This window comes from Onychomys torridus, chromosome 13 (genome assembly GCF_903995425.1).
Source record: "Onychomys torridus chromosome 13, mOncTor1.1, whole genome shotgun sequence".
NCBI classification, from domain to species: Eukaryota; Metazoa; Chordata; class Mammalia; order Rodentia; family Cricetidae; genus Onychomys; species Onychomys torridus.
Window position 1 is genome coordinate 14,115,914 of NC_050455.1, and position 17,464 is coordinate 14,133,377.

Sequence of the window (17,464 nt, forward strand, 5' to 3'; positions counted from 1 at the left end):
AATTGCACTGAACTCCGACCTTCAGGCTTGGAGGTAGATGCCTTTACCTACTGAGCTCTCTTACTGGCCCACTTCTTTTTAAAACATTAAGTTGGTGATTAGACATCCAATTTAACTTTTCTACTGATGTTTTTCTTGTATTTTGTAGGAACATAGTAATATTTTTAAGGTATATAGAATAACAGTAATGAGAGTTGAGAAGACAGCTCTGATTTAAGGTGATCTGTTTTTCCTTTGAATTCTTTTCTTAGAAATTACAAAATAATTGGCTTGGGGAGATGGGTCACAGTGTTGAGGCACTTGCCTTCAATCTTGGTGTCCTGAGTTTGATCCGAAAGACTCCCATGGTGGAAAGAGAGACCTAACTACCACAATTTGTCATCTGACCTTCACACATATACCATGGCAATACCCCTCCTTAAAGAAACAAATAAATATAGTAACCTTTTAAAAATTACACAATTAATTACATTTTTATAAGAATCATTTGTAATCATTGTCATTTTTGACTTCTTGAGTACATAACTATTTGGGTTTGTAAAGTGCACTAGGCATAGTGTATGGGTTGAGTCTGAAGTGTCCTCCACACGCTCATGCTTGGACTGCTGGGCTCTCAGCATGTGCTATTTTGAAGGCTCTAGAGTGTCTCTTGAAGCTGGTGGAAGCAGATCAGTAGAAGAGGATTTGGAAATCAGACCTACTCTGGCTCTGGTTGACCTCTTTGCTGCATGTGCTTCTGCTTCCTTGAACTCTGCTAACCCCAGTGTGCTGGATTACGACCTTCTGAAACTATATCTGAAACAAACCTTTTCCCTTAAGTCGTTTCTGTCCTTGGGTCCAAACACTATCAGACAATGGATAAGACTTTCTGAGGATCCGAGAAATGATCTGAAGACTATTCTTTAGGTTAGATGGCCCAGTTGCTAAATTTGTGTGTCTTTAGCAGTTACCATATCTTTTCTGGTTTTGTTTTGTTTTGTTTTTGTACTTCCCACTTTCATTTATAGAAAGGAATGGTTTGCACTGATTGGTAGAGCCACATGCACACTTAAGTTACTAATTGTTTTTGGAATTATATAGTGTACTTGATAATTTAGTGTCCAAGTTGAGTGGGCAAGCATTTCTGGGAATTGTTTGTTTGACTTTTGTTTTTTGTGTTTTTGAGACACTATGTAGCTTTAGCTGTCTTGGAACTTGCTATGTAGACCAGGCTAGCCTTGAACTCACAGAGATCTGCCTGCCTCTGGCTCACAGGTACCGGATTAAAGATGTTCGCCACTACACCTGGCAATTTTTGGGACTATTAAAGCTCTCAATTTACAGTTCCTAGGAAATCATGAGTCATCAGTAAATACTTCGCTAGTGTTACCTATTCCTTTGTATAGCAGATGCCCTAAGAGGGTAGAAAGGCAACGCTCATAATAGTGAGGCCTGATTGCTTTGGAGGTTAAAGTCCATATTCTGTTTGTATTAGAGGGGAAGAACTTTTAATTATTTTAAATGTTTTCATGCAAAGAGAATACAATTTGAAATTAGACTGTTATAGGGAGAGTAGTCATTTTTACGTAGATAGAAGCATAAGAAAACAAAAACAGCAAGGTAGTGGTGGGTGGCACACGTCTTTAATCCCAGCACTAGGGAGGCAGAGGCAGGTGGATCTCTTGTGTGTTCAAGGCCAGCCTGGGCTACAGAGTGAGTTCCAGGACAGCCAGGGCTGTACAGACCCTGTCTCAAGAATCCAAAACCAAAACCAAAACCAACCAACCAAACAACAACAAAACCCAAAGCACACCTGAAACATCACTGCCACTGGCGGTGAAGATGGTGACAAAATGTCCTCTGATGCGGGATGAGAAAGGGAAGGGAAGAGTGGACCAGTTGTAGACAGAGAATCTTTGAATGGGGCTGGGAATTCTTTGAGGAATAAACTTTGGGACATTTCAGGGGTGAGATGTCTAAACTGTTGGGAAGAAAAGAAAGAAGCTTGTGACTGAAAGTGCTTTCAAGTGAGAGCAGGGTTGCAAAACTGCAGCTTATCAGCTGCTGCTTCCCGTGGTGAACTGTGACTTCAGAAGGGAAAGGCCGAAGGGAATTGGTGCAACAATCAGTCACAGATGGAGTGCAGGGTATTAATAATTGAAAATGTGGCTGTAAAACACTGCAGATAGTATTGGTTGTATGCCAAGCGTTGTTTTAAGTGATCTACTTACATTAACTTGTCTGGTCCTCATAAGATGAAAAGATGTGGATAGGTTAAGTGGTGGGACAGATTTTCCTACTTTCCTTCTCATTTTTTTAGACTTTAATGTGTTTGGGTGTTTTGTCTGCATGTATGTCTGTGTACCATTTGCATGCCTGGTACCTGCTAAGGCCTAAAGACGGTATCACTCCCTGGAACTGGAGTTACAGGTGGTTATAAACCACCGTGTGAGTGCTGGGAATTAAATCCGGGTCCTATAGAAGAACAGTCAGTGTTCTTCCAGCCCCCTTGTCATCTTTTAACATGTCAGTCTTGCTCTGAGTTTATGGGTTTGACCATCAACCTAGATTGCCTTGCTAAGGTAGCCTGGGCAAGATTAAGAGGGACTTTGAAGGGAAGGAAGGCCAGGGACTTAAGTGGTCCCAGCTAGCCATGTTCTTGCTAAATACACATCTAACTTTGAACTCCTGGTATTCCTGTCTCTACTTCCCAAGGGCTGGGATGATAGTTATATGCTGCTACCCTGGGTTTGAGAAGGCCTTTGAAATACCAAGTAGAAGTGTATGGATGTTGGAAAGCATGAAGGAATGCTGAAGAGATTGATGAGGACATTTACTGATATAGTTGGGATTCATCTTGAGTGTACATGGAGATAAATATGTAATCATTATTTCAAAAGACCATAGATAAGAAGTGAGGCCCCACGTGACTTCAGGGACATTCAGGTGCATTTTTAGAGAAGGAATCCGGTGTTATCTATGCATGAAAAAAGGTCTTGACACTTGACCTCTGAAGGGATACCATCATTAACAACATGGGGAAATATGAGTGTTATAACAGGAGCAGTGAATGTGTTCAAGTTTTCTTTTTTCCCTTCAGTGCTAAAAATTGAACCCAGAGTGCTTTCTAGGCACACATCGTGTCATTGAATTATACCCCACCCCTCAGGGAGTATCTTGAGACATGTCCAGTTGTGAGTGCCAGAGAGGGACTCCGGGTTTATCTAACTGCAGGCGTCATAGGTGAAGGATTGGACCTTGTTGGGAGAGGTTAATTCAAGTTAGAATCTTCAGCCTAGGGAGAGATTGAGAGGGCTAAGGCATAAATCTAAGGAAATACTTGTAGTTGGGGCTCACAAGAATGAAGAGATTGAACATATTTTTATTTTCTCCTGTGGGCCAAGTACTGTGAATACAGAGTGAACAAAACATGTTTTCTGTCTTTGTGGGACATATAATCCAATGAAGCACACAGAATTAGAAGCAAGTAAGTAATAGATAAATGGCATCTCAGTGGAGACACAAAAGTCAAAAGATTTTAATGTAAAGAGTAGTAGTAAGAGGATTCTCAATAAGAGGAATAGTGTGTGCAGAGGCCACGTAGCAGGAGAGGGCAGGTCTGTGTATGAAATGGGAGATGAGTGTAGCTAAAGGGCCCTGGGCAAGAGAATGGGGTAAACGGGAAATGGTTATGGCCAGCTCTGCAGTACCTTGTGCTCAGAGTTGTTGACTGTCTGAGTATAAAGAATGAGCTTGACTGTGCTTACTCAGTAGTAGAGGATTTGTTTTGCTAGAGAAGTCAGAAAGGAAAAACAAAAACAAAAACAACTGAATCAAAGTCTTGCTTTGTAGTACAGATGGGCCTTGAATTTGTGATCCTCCTGCCTCAGCCTACACGTTCAGGGATTACAGACTTGTACTACCATACCTGGCTCAGAAGTCATTTTTTGTTTTCCAAGTGTGATACTCTAAGTTTTCAATATTTATTACTTAATCACAAATCACTCTTGGGGTAAGAGTGAGGGAAGGTATAGTTCTGCACAGATTAGCAGTCTGAAAGTTGCCCCAAGAAAAGGACTTGGTGTGGTCAGTTGGTTAGTGTGAGGGAAAGAGTAATTTGAGGATGTAGGAAGGTAAAGGAATTTAACTGTATTCTGAAACATTATTCTGAAACCAATGGAAACCAGGTCTCTTTAGTTTTGTTGGTTTTTAAAATTGCCATTGTGCCTAGAACCATAACACTTACGGAGTCACAGTATTTGAATGTCAGTGAAAAGGACTAGCTATATTAATTCGTGAGTTTAGAATGACATGAAAAATGAGTCCCTTTATTTAAAAAAAAAACTATTAAAAACTTCAAGACAATAACAACAGATTGTTAAACCAAATGCACAATTTCTTCTAAGGTGACTGTGTGACTGTATATTTTATAGGTCCATAAAGGAATTTTTAGAATTCACTTAGTACGGGAACCTCCTTTTATAGAAGAGGATGTGTAGTATTATACACAATTAGATGTTGATAATTATTACTGTACAGTGGGACTTTAACATTAAAATATATCTTTAGATGTTTTGCCGTCTTTAAGTCTGTAGGCATACTGAGAGTATAATTACTTGCAGGTGTGTGTTGTGCTTGCATCTGAGTTGAGTGTTTGCATGTATGTGAGTGCATATGTGTGCCTGAAAATATGAAGTTTTACATCTCCAGTGAGGCAGTGTCTCTCAGTTGAACCCAGAGCTCACTGTTAAGACTAGTCTAGCCAGTCAGTTTTCTGGGGAGCCCCTGTAATTACTATTACTTTCCTACAGTGAGCATAAAAATGACAAGTAGGTGAAAAGGGTAATTCTAAAGAAATTTATACTAAGATATCTCCTAATTCCCTAACACATTTTTGATGTTTGTTTTTGTCATTGGGGCTAGGGGTATAGTTCAGTAGTAGAAGAAAGACTTGGAGTCCTCTATCTAACATCTAAATAAACAAACAAGTTTCCCCATAGTTACTGTCTGCTTCCTTGTAAGTTGTGAGAGGTCAGGACTTACTGGCCATGCATGCTTGAGCTGTCTACTTAGTTCACTGAGGTCCACAGGATGAAGAGGAGCAAAAGGCCTTCGTAGCAGTGGTATGAGTAAACAATTGTTAGCAAGTGAAAACGGGGTGAAGAAGATTGTAAGGTGAGCAGCTCTTGTCAGAGGTTCTGTCCATGGAGGTAGTGCACTATGTTGGAAATAAGAGCCCCCAGGAAAGGCATGCGGTTCCCTTTACCACTGTACTTTCTGTGTGCAGTTGCCCGCTGGGATGCTAAATACCACTTTAAGTTTTGGGCTGTCGAGTAAGAAGATTCTCCTTCCTTTAAACACCGACCTGAGGAACTGAGAGTCTTGATGGGCATACCTGTCACCTCCTGCTAACGTAGACACAGAACTGGAGGGTTCTTGTTTATACTGCTGTTTACTAGGTGGCTTTGAAAAAGTACAAAGTAGTTTATATACTTAGGTAGTCTGACAACCGTTTATGGAATATAGGCAACGTGTAAGCTCAGTGTTAGAATCACTGGTGGTAGACAGAAGAATAGATGAATAAGACTTAGTCAAATATTAGAAGTAAGAAAAGTTTTATTATTTTGCCTTAGGCATTTGGCTGATAGTGATTAAGCACTTATTGCTTTAAGTCAGGCACTGTGGTCTGCACTGCAAATTCAAAAATGCCTTCCAAGAATTCAGTCAAATGAGTAAACTTGACATATACTAATGTATGTTGGCATTAATGAAACAAAACTGAAACTGTTATGGAGAGTCAGATGGTAGGGTAAGTCCCAGCAGCATGTCAGCCACTCCAGCACTATAGCTGAATAAATTAGGATAAGCAGAGGTTGTTGTTGTTGACTTCCTTTTTTTCTGCATCTACATTGAGCGTCTTCCTCAATTGCCCTCCACCGTTTTTGTTTTCTTTTAAAATTTTTTTATGTGTTTTGTCTACATGTATGTGCACCATATGCATGCCTAGTTCCTGCAGAGGCCAGAAGAAGGCATTGAATTCCCTGGAACTAGAGTTACAGATGGTTGTGAGCTACCATGTGGGTGCTGGGAATCAAATCGAAGTTTTTAGGAAAAGCAACCAGTGCTCTTAATTGCTGAGTTCTCTCTAATCCCTGGAGTTCCCCCTCCCCCCTTTTAAGGTTTAATTTAATAGGTTTATACTCTATTGCTATACAGAGAGAAAAAGAGGCCTGTTTTTTAAAGAGTTAATAAGCAGATCCTCATAAAAGGTATAATGAGAAAATTGGGCAAGTTACCTTCCAAGATGAGATTACCCTTCAAAGGAACTGACTAATAGTGACCTAATTAAAATCTAATTACCTTTAGAAGTATGAACAGTATTTCTGTTCATTTAACCATTATTTCAATAAATATTAAATACTTTAATCCTATTATATATTTTATGATTATTTTAAATTTTCATTTACTTTAAAATTTTGAATAGGGAACATCTTAACTTTTTGAGCAGCATCCCCAAGTATTCATATTTAGGTGTGCACTGGTTTCTTTGAAGTGGATGGAGTCATGCAGTATTAACATCTCTGGGCCACCCTCCCTCCTTTCTCACACCAAGAGGAAATTACAGATAGTTCTTTCAACCTCATGTTTAATTAGAAAAATTTGTAGTATGTTAGAGGAAAGTATTTTAATAGTAGCTGCTGTGTTTAGGATCATAGTCTCCACAGTATCAGTTGTGTATATGTGTGTGCTCCTGAGAACTGAACCCAGAAGCTTACACATAGTATTCAATCTTTCTGCCATTGAAACTATAGCCTCAACACAAATACTTGAGGTCTTTTTCTTGTTTGACCACTTGATTTTTACTTTCTTCGTATTGTTCTTACACCTTCTATAGTATAATCCAATTTCACTGTGGTTATTGATTGATGTTCTGCTTTTATCCTGTGTCAGCACTTTGAAGTGTTAATTTTTGTTTAGTTTACTGATGTGTGCTAAGTTGCTAGAAGTGCATTTGTTTGGCACATACTTGTTAAATGAACCAGTTTCCTTTGGCTTTAAGTAGTTTTGATAATTTCTTTTGGGGATACTTAGTGAGCTAACTGTTCAGAGCTTATAGATGTTTTGGTTTTGGCAGTGTGGCAAATGTGAGATTTGAAAAAAAAAAATGGAAGAAGACATACATTATAAAACATTAAAAATATTGGGCTAGAGAGATAGCTCAGGGGTTAATAGCCCTGGTTGCCCTCCCAGAGGACCTGGGCTTCATTCCCAGCACCTACATGTCAGCTTACAACTTTGTGTAACTCTAGTCTCAGGGGATCTGAAAGCCTTTGTTAGCCTTCTTGGACACACATGGTATGCTGCCATACATACATGCAGGCAAAATACCCATATACATAAAAATAAATAAATCCAAATTGAAAAAAAATATTGGGGTGAGCATTTTAAATATTTTTTTTAAAGGTCATTGTTGGGCTGACAGGCAGAGACTTTTCTGAGTGTTCGGGAGGAAACCCACACCTCCAGAGAAGTAAGCCTGGCAGTGTAGCTTGCTCCTCTGCTGATGTGCTGTAGGGCTAGAGAAACCTTTATAGAGTATCCATGGAGGGCTGGACAGCCTGAGGATTGAACAAGGTGAGAGGATGCAGGGACTTCCGTGTAAAGCTGGAATTCCTTTAAGGATCATTGAATAAACCAGGGGGAGAGAGCAAGCCTGTTCTAAGGTTCAGGGGTTAGCAGAGAAGGGTAGGGAAAGGAGTATTTGTTCCTTTCTTGTTCCTGTGACAACATGACTGACTGAAGGAACTTGAGGGAAGATTACTTGACTCACAGTTTCATCTGTTATAGTGGGGAAGGCATGGCAGTTATGGGAGAGGGATCATGTGACTTAGTTCTGTAATGGTGGTTGACCAGAAAGCAGAGTACTTGAGCAGGCACTAGAAGGAGATATAACTTTCAAGACCTGCCCTAGAATCTCACTTCTGCCAGCTAGGGCCACAGATCCCAGGTTCCACACCCCTCTAAAGCTAGAGAGCAAGTGTTTAAACACAGGAGCCAGTGGAGGAGACTCAAACCATAACAGCTTGGTTGTCTTATCTAGTGTTCACTGGGAGCGTGAAATAGTTTTCCTTGAGAAATTATTGTTATAGGTCCACTCCAACTGGATTTGGAGTTAGAGATCATAGAACTATGTATGTGAACGGTACAAAAAAAAAAAAAAAATACAAACCAGGAATTTAGTGAAAAGTGGTCTCAGGTTATTAGGACTAATCAAGCCAAACTCCTTGATCATTCCCTTTTGCCTTTTATTTCCCCTCTCTCATTTCCTCTTTCTGTTTTCCTAAGACTTCCCTTTTCCTCCTTTCCTGTTTCTTCAACAGTATCACATGTGTCTCAGTCTGGCCTTTAGCTCCCTTATAGCCAAGGCTTATGTTGAACACTTGATCCTGTTGTCTCTACCTATGCTACTAGGATTACAGGCCTGTTCAAGGCAGACCCTTTCTTCAAGAATGTAGGAATATAGACTTAGGACAAAAAACAAACATATTTTTAAAATGTATTTTATGTGTTATATCTGGCATATCTATAACTCTGGAGTGCTTGATTATAGTTTTCATTGCTCTGCTGATTAAATCTCTGACTTCAAGTTTTTTCTTCCTTTTTTAGATTGTGAGATCATGTTTGTACTTTCTGTTTGTTTTTTGTCTGAGACAGGGTTTCTCTGTGTAGACCAGGCTGACTTCACATTCACAAAGATCCACCTGTCTCTGCCTCCAGGGTACTGGGATTAAAGTTGTATGCTGCCATGGCCCATAAATACATATTTTTAAAAAGATTTATTTATGTATGTATTGGTGAAATTATTAAGGCCACTCCACGTAGTTAAAAGGGTGGTTTATTTTGTGGGGTAACTTACAAATGAAGGGATAGGTAGATGGCAGGGTCTGGGAAAGGTATGGCGCAGTCTGGCGGTGTTCTCTGGAGAACTCTGCTCAGTCTACCTCCAGCATCCAGGGTCCTGGAACCAAGAGATCCCTCTCCTTTGGATCCTGGGTCTTCAGTGTCCTCTCTCAGCCCCGCCTTGTAGGTGTGACCATTACTGAAGCCTCAATGGGGATTGGAACTTCCAGGCCAAGACTGGAATGGCTACCCACTACATGTATGTGTGTGGTGGTTTGAATAAGAATGGCCCCCATAGGCTCATATGTTTGAATGTTTGATTTCTAGTTAGTAGAACTATTTTGGAAGGATTAGGAAGTGTGGTCTTGTTGGAGGAGGTGTGTCACTGGTAGAGCTTTCTCTGCTCCTCCTGTCTCCTACTTGCAGATACAAATGTGAGTTCTCAGCTAATGTACCAGCACCATGTCTGCTTGACTGCTGCTGTCTTCCCTGCCATGATTATAGATAGACTAGTCCTCTGAAACTGTGAGTGGACCTCTAGTTAAATGCTTCCTTTTATAAGTTGTCTTGGTCATTGTGCTGGCTAGTTTTATATCAACTTAACACAAAGTATAGTCATCAGAGATGAGGGAACCTCAATTGAGAAAATGCCTTCATAACATCAGGCTGTTAAAATCAGTTAGATAAACTGCATTCAGTAAGTTGTAGGAAAATACTTACATTGGAAAAGATTTTAGGCTCCCATATTGAACTCAAATTGGTAGAGGCAAGTCCAGTCTCAAAATGGAGGGCCATGATCCAAGGGAACCAGAACAATTGAGGAAGCTATTTATTGGTGGTCTGAGCTTTGGTTTATTGGTTCTCTTAAGCTATCACAGATGATAACTTAAGAGGACATTTGGAGAAATGGGGAACACTTACAGATTGTGTGGTAATAAGAGATCCCCAAACAAAATGTTCCAGGGGCTTTGGTTTTGTGATCTACTCTTGTGTTGAAGAGGTGAATGCTACAATGTGTACTCAGTCACACAAGGTTGATGGGCCTGTGGTGGAAGCAAAGAGAGCTGTTTTTAGAGAGGATTCTGTAAAGTCTGGGGCCCTCTTAACAGTACAGAAAATTTTTTGTTGATGGTATTAAAGAAGATACAGAAGAATATAATCTGAGAGATTACTCTGAAAAGTATGTCAGGATTGAAACTGTAGAAGTTATGGAAGTGGAAAAAAGAGAGGATTTGCTTTTGTAACTTTTGGTGATCATGACACAGTTGATAAAAATTGTTGTCCAGAAATACTACACTATTAATGGGCATAGTTGTGAAGTGAAAAAGGCCTTTTCTAAACAAGAGATGCAGTCTGCTGGATCACAGAGAGGTCGTGGAGGTGGAGGTGGAGCTGGCAACTTTATGGGTCGTGGAGGAGACTTAGGAGGTGATGGAGGTAATTTTGGTGGAAGAGAAGGCTATGGTGGTAGAAGTGGTTGCAGCAGAGATAGTTATGGAGGTGATGATGGCGGATATAAGGATTTGGAGGTGATGATGGCAGCTATGGTGGGGTTACAGTCGTAGGTGGACCAGAATATGGAACCAAGGTGATGGAGGAGGAGATGACGGTTACAATGAAGGAGGAAATTTTGTGGAGGTAACTGTGGTGGTGCTGGTGGTGGTGGTGGTGGGAACTATAATGACTCTGAAAATTATAGTGGACAACAGCAATCAAATTAGGGGCCCATGAAAGGGGGCAGTTATGGTGGAAGAAGCTCAGGCGGTTGGTCCCTATGGTGTTGGCTATGGATCTGGTAGAAGTGGTAGATATGGTAGCAGAAGGTCTTTAAAAAACAGCAGAAAAGGGGCTACAGTTCTTAGCAGGAGAGGGTGAGAAGTTGTCAGAAAGCTGTGGGTTTCTTTCAGACAGTTGTCCTAAATGCACTAGAGGAACTGTAAAAATCCGTCACAGAAGGAACGATGGTCCACGGTCAGGAAAGTTCCTGCAGCTTAAACAGGAAATCCTTCTAGTTCAGGACCATCATAGCCACAGTTTGCAAAAAGTGCAGCTATTGATTCATGCAATGTAGTGTCAATTAGATGTACATTCCTGAGGTCTTTTGTCTGTTGTAGCTTTATCTTTTTCTTTTTCTTTTCATTACATCAGGTATATTGCCCTGTAAATTATGGTAGTGGTATCAGGAATAAAAGATGAAGGAATTTTTAACTTAAAAAAACAAAAGACTTTAGTAGGCAAGTTTGGATTTACATTTTAAAAGTCTAATACTAATGTAATCATCCATACAAGCAGTTTAAATGTTTCCCTTGCGTTTGGTACCTAGATTGAGAGTATATTACTTATACTAGGCAGTACTCTGTCACTCACCTATGTCCCCCAGTACATGAGCAGTTTGCCTTAAGATAGAGAAAATTAATTTATTAAATCTTTTATGATTAAAGAAACTGTTACAAACTTAGGGTAGAAAGGAAATGTTTTGATCTGATGAAGGATAATTTTCCGAGTTACTTTTCTACTGTTGTAACAAAACACCAAGACCAAGACAGCTTATAGAAAAAAGAGTTTATTGGGAACTTACAGTTATGGAGGGTGAATCCATGACCATCATGGAGAGAGCATGGCAGAGGCAGAGAAAGCTAACTGGGAATGGCATGGGCTTTTGAAATCTCAAAGCCTGCCCCCATGACACATCTCCTCCAACAAGGCCACACCTCATCCTTGCCAAACAGTCCTACCAAGTTGGGACCGATTTTCAAATATTTAAGTTCATGGGGGCCATTTTCATTCAAGCCGCCACCGACATCTATGAAAAGGCCTACAGCAAGTATCATACTTGATAGCAAGCCATTCATATTCTCTTAATGTCAGCAGCAGCTAGCAGTCATCACTGTCCTTCATCTCTAGCATTGCATGACACCTCTCCTGAAGACCCTGGGCAGTAGAAGCCATCGGGCTAAAAGAATTAACCAAGTAATCATCCTTTAGAGTCAATATGGATACTTTCATGGAAAATTCACGAGTCTACAGAGAAGTTCTTTAGATTTATAATAGTTTACTAACTTGTTTTATATAAGATTACTACAGAAACATCAGTTTTGTTACTCTAAATAGCAACATGTAATAAAAATGTAGTTACTATCTCAGAATAGTTAAAAATCTTTCTAATTAAGTATTTAAAAGGGAATATGTATCTTTAGGATTGTGTTAAGTCAGCTTTCCATGCTGTAATATACCTAAGATAAGCTGACTTTAAGAGAGCAAAGACTAAAGTTGAGTCTTGATTTTGGAGGTTTTAGTCCTGAGTTTGTTGTCTCTATGGATTAGGACATGTGGAAGCAAAGGGGAGAACATGTGATACCCAAAGCCTCTTTAACTCATGACAGCCGGGAAGTGAAAAGAGAAGTAGGAGGGGCTTCGTCCTAATACCCTTTCAACGGCCCCTCCCTCTGCGACCTACTGCCTCTAACCAGGCCCCTTCTTAGAAGCTTCCACCATTTCCTAGGAGCAAAACTGGCTTGGATCGAGAAGTGTGGGCATTATGGGAATATTTAAGATCCAAATGATAGCAGTCATGGTAAAATCTTTAGAAAAGTTATATAAGTAAACCAAAAGCCATCACAGCAGACCTAAAGACATTGTTGGGATATAATCATGGGGGACGAGGGGAGACTTATTTCTTGTGAAAATGCCAGTTAAATTGTCATTAATGTATAAATTCATTGTTATTTTTAGAAAATGATTTGTTAATCTTTGTAGAACTAACAGGTTAATTCAAAATCTATTCGGAAACAAAAGGCAAGAATTGCCAGACTATTTCAGAAGTAAGTGCTTATTTGTATGAGATTTTAAGACTTAGTGTAAGGCCTGGATATGTAGCTCAGTGACAATACTGTTTTGATATATGTGAAGCTCTGGGTTTGGTTCTGGTCCCTAGTATTGCCAGAAAAACCAAAGGGGCAGTTTAGAACCTTTATCATTGGGTACTGCAGTATTGGCACAGGTAGACAGAAAGCAGAAGGAAATTAAAGTGTAAGACAAAATGGACTGTACATAGCATCTGACATTTGAAAGATTTCCTCTTATAGGTTACATATGGAAATGGAATGCTCTTTAAATAGTCTTTATACTGTTTAGCTGCATGAAAAAAAATGATTTCCTTTTTTGTTAAAGCAGGGTCTAACTATATAGTCCAGGTCGACCTTGGACTGATGATACAGGCATGTGCTACCATGTCTGTGTGTGTGTGTGTGTGTGTGTGTGTGTGTGTGTGTGTGTGTGTGCATATATATATGTGTATATATGTATTAAAATTCTATGTGCATATGATTCGGTTGTGAAAAACAAAACTGAAGATTTCAGATTAAAATATTAGAATTTTTACCTTATTTTTCTTAATAATTTCTTATTTTAATTAAAATTTACACCATTTCCTTCTGTCTTAGTTGGGGTTTTTATTGCTGTGATAAGACACTATAACTAAAAGCAACTTGGGGGCAAAAGGCTTATTTCAACTTAACTTATTTCAATTTAACAACTCATAGGTCATATTCCATTACTGTGGGAAGTCTTGGCAGGAACCTGGGCAGGAACTGCAGCAAAGCCATGGAAGAACGCTGCTTACTGGCTTGGGTCCTCCTGGCTTGCTCAGCCTGCTTTCTTACACAGTCAGGACCCCCTCCCTGCCTAAGGGTGATACATCAGGCCCACCACTTCAATCATTAATCAAAAACATGTCCTATAGACTTGCCTAAAGGCTATCTGGATCCTGGAGGTTTTTTTCAATTGAAGCTCGTCTTTTCAGATGATCCTTACTTGTATCAGATTGGATCCCCCACCCCAATTCAACTAGGACACCCCTCTTCCCTTCCCTCCAGCTCCTTCCATGTTTCCCTCTTATTTCCTCCCAAATCCATGGTTGCTTTTCCTCTCTCTTGCTCGAGCTCACTTGCTCTCCCTCCCCTCTCTCCCTCTCTTCCTCTCTCCCTCTCTCCTCTATATACATAACACACATATTTACACAACATATATATTCATGTGTATTATATAAATGCACACACACAAATATATAAATATAACCTTCAGAGTCTGTTTAGTGTTGCTTGTATGTATGTGATTTCAGGGATGACCACTTGATATTGTATAACCAATTAGGGGCCTCATCGCTGTGGGTGACTAAACTACCCTCCTCCCCACTTAACAGTCAATGTCGTCTTAGGAGTGGGACCTCAAGAGAGTCTCTCCTTCGTGTTAGCATGTCTGTTGGTGCTGTCATTGTTCAGATCCTATTTAGATAGCCATATTGTTGAAATATTGTTAGTGTAGCTTCCCTTTCATTCTAGGAGACAGTCTCACACAGTGGCTCTCTGACTCTAAGAATATTTCTGCCCCTGTCTTCTGCATGCCCCCAAGCCATAGGTGCAGGAATGATATTGTGAATGTATCAGCCCAGAGCTGGGCACCTATGACCAGTTGTTTCTCTGTTTTGGCAGGTTGTAGTTTCTGAAGTGGTCTCTGTCTGCTGCAGTAAGGAGCTTTGTTGATGAGGGGTGAGAGCTACACACTTAGCTGTGGGCATAGGATGAGTATTTAGAATGCAGTTAGGAATCATGCTGGGCTTGTAAAGTAACAGTCTAAGGTTCTTTTCTAAGACCTATGACCTCACTAGCCCCAGGCATGTTTCCAGGCATGGTTTCTCTCCTATTGAGCAAGCCTAAATCCAATTGGACAGCTGTTGGTTACATCCTAGACATGAAAGCCACTATGAGGTTCATTCAGGGCTGCTCATTGTGGTTCATAGGTGTCATAGGGTAGGACAATTGATTGCTACCCCCTTTGGCATCTTACATAGCACCTTCTGATACTGTGAGAGTAGGGAACAAGCTTCAGTCGACTCCATTCTTTCTTATTTAGGGACCAGAAGTACAGTTGTGAAAAGACCAGTTTTGTTTTTGTCTTTTGAAACAAGATCCCTCTATGTAACTCTGGCCGTTCTGAAACTATATATGTCTGTTACCTCTAAGTTTAGCTTGATCTCTGGTAAAATCTGAGAATCTCTGTTTAAAATTTGAGACATTAAATGTGTTTACTTTTAGTAAATATCCAAAACCTGTGGAGAAGTCCACTTAGCAAAAGATGAATTCACCTATCTCCCTAGATGTTAACACTATTTTGTGGCAGTTGGCACTAGGTTTGTCTGCATTTAGAGTACGTTTTTCCTTTCTCCTCCAGGAAAGATGCTTTAGACCGTGTAGAACATTGTTTTTTCTTATTCTCCAGATAGGGTAATGTGTTGCCAAGAGCCTGCTCTTTTTCTTTTTCCTCAGAGTGTATCTCTCTTCTCAAGAAAGTTCTTGCTCCAGCCATTGTGTTCATGTCCCAGGCAACAGGGTGACTACAGGGGTCAGGGTCCCATGACCTTCCCTCCAGTACAGTCAGGCTCTTCTAAACACTACCATAGCCCCAGTTAATGACTGCTGATTCCTGTCCTACCAGCCACCTTATCCTGCAAGGCAGGACGGGGTAAAAGTGCCGCTTTTGGTTATGTAGCGGTTTGATTCCAGTGAAGGAATAGGCAAATGTTCACATAATGGATAGCTGCTAGTTTTTCACAATTTAGATCAGTTATATAAATAAGTTCCCATATTTTGAAGCCTTCTTTCCCTCCCTGGAAATAGCCACTAATATGCATTTGGTATATCATTCTATATTTATAATATACTTTTTGGCTCATAAGCAATGTGTTGCTCTAACTTGTTATTTATTTTATCTGCTGTATAGTATTCTGTTATACATGTCATTTATCATTTTCCTTTTTAAAAAAATAGTTTTTTTTTAAATGTGTGTGTGTCTGTGTGTGTGTCTGTGTCTGTGTCTGTTTCTGTGTCTGTGTGTGTCTGTGTCTGTGTCTGTGTGTCTACCTTTGGAGACCAAAAGGAGGTACAGATCCTCTGGAGCTGGAGTTGCAGGTGGTTGTGAGTGGGAACCAAACGCAAGTCCTCTGGAAGAGCAGCAAGCACTCTTAACTACTGAGCCATCTCCAGCCCCTCCATTTTCCTCTTGGTGTACCTTCAATAAAGACAGTACTGCAGTTCTGTCCTTATACTCAGGTGTGCATTTCTTCAGATCGTGAACCTGGAGGAAGATATGGTGGTGCTGTCTTCAGCTTCACTAGATAGGCCAATCCCTTTCTTCAGTTGTCATTATTTCCTCCGCAGCTTTCTTTCCCATTCTTCCTCTTCCTCTGTGGGTGCTGGGGATTGAGCCTAGGGCCTTGCCCATCCTAGCAGAGTGCTTACCACAGAGATGAGTTTCCCACTCCGCTTGCTTGCTTTGATTGGGAGAAAGAAGCTTTTAATGCATTCTAATACTAAAGTCCATGTTTTGTGGAAATTTCTCCCAGTCTTTGACTAATCTTTTAACTGCATATAATGTCTTTGGTTGAATTAAAAAGTAGTTTTTATGTAGAAGGAAGTACTCACTTTTTTGTGCCTCGTAGTTCACATAGTACATACAGTTCCCTCTTTCAAAGGTTGGCATTTCTGCAGCTTCTTCCGTTGGCTGCAGATAATTGTTCTTGTTTCATCGGGAGATCATTAACTGTTCGTGGCAGACTAGCCCAGCATAACTTGCACTTCAGTGTGTACACATCTACTGTAGTTTTACTAACAGGACCTTGGAGAGTCTTTATGCTTTTGATTTATGTCCCATGAAGGTCACATGCCAAGCACATGCCACCTCATTAAATGTTACGCCTTACCTTTTAATGGCCACATTTTGTCTTTTCATTATCTTAATCTTGATAACATTTCTGCCATTTCATTTTATGCTTTCTATATTAGCAGGTTTTGTGTGATTTTTAAATCCAATTTCTAATTTTTTTTTTTTTAATTCATGATCTATTTCTTTCCTTTTTCAACTTTGGGTTTTGTTTTATTTTGTTTCTTCTTTTCTTTTTAAGTTTGTAAAGCTGTTTGTTGAATACTCCCACTAACTCTGGACCACATTCCACTTCTAAACCCACAGCATTGAGCTACATGGCAGAGTTCAGAGCATTAAATTTTAACATAGGACTGAACCACTCATAAAATATAAAGGAATTGCTGGCAGATGTCCATGCATACCACTCCCTACCTCTGAACTTTGGCGTTTTAACACTCTCTTTTTACTTGTTTTCAGCGTGATATTTGAATAAAAGCCCAACATTAATTAAATATCTTCCCTACATATAAACAAGGAGAAATTAAAATTTTATTTTCTTTATTTTTCAGTTACTCTTCTTCCTCCTTGTGTGTTTTCTCATATTTTCATTCTTGTGATAATTATTGGGCTTCTTCCTCTTTCTTGTTCCAAGAACTGCCGGATGCTGTAGTAATGGTATTAGAATACAGACCTTGCATTTATGCAGCTTGTATGACAATAAGTTGAGTAAATATGTTGAATGATAGAAATAGGTAGTTGGTGCTACAGTGGGAAGGAGAGCATTAGAAAAGATATGCAGCCGGCTGGTGGTGGCACACGCCTTTAATTCCAGCACTTGGGAGGTAGAGCCAGGTGGATCTCTGTGAGTTCGAGGTCAGCCTGGTCT

At 40.0% G+C, this 17,464-nt stretch overlaps 1 protein-coding gene and 1 pseudogene across 5 annotated transcripts in view; both read left to right on the forward strand.

Annotated features, from left to right (window-relative positions):
- Nucleotides 1–17,464, forward strand: part of Galnt1 (polypeptide N-acetylgalactosaminyltransferase 1) — a 79,612-nt gene that overhangs the window by 7,900 nt on the left and 54,248 nt on the right. The gene's annotated exons all lie outside the window — the stretch shown is intronic.
- On the forward strand, nt 9,664–11,717 carry LOC118594951 (annotated as a pseudogene).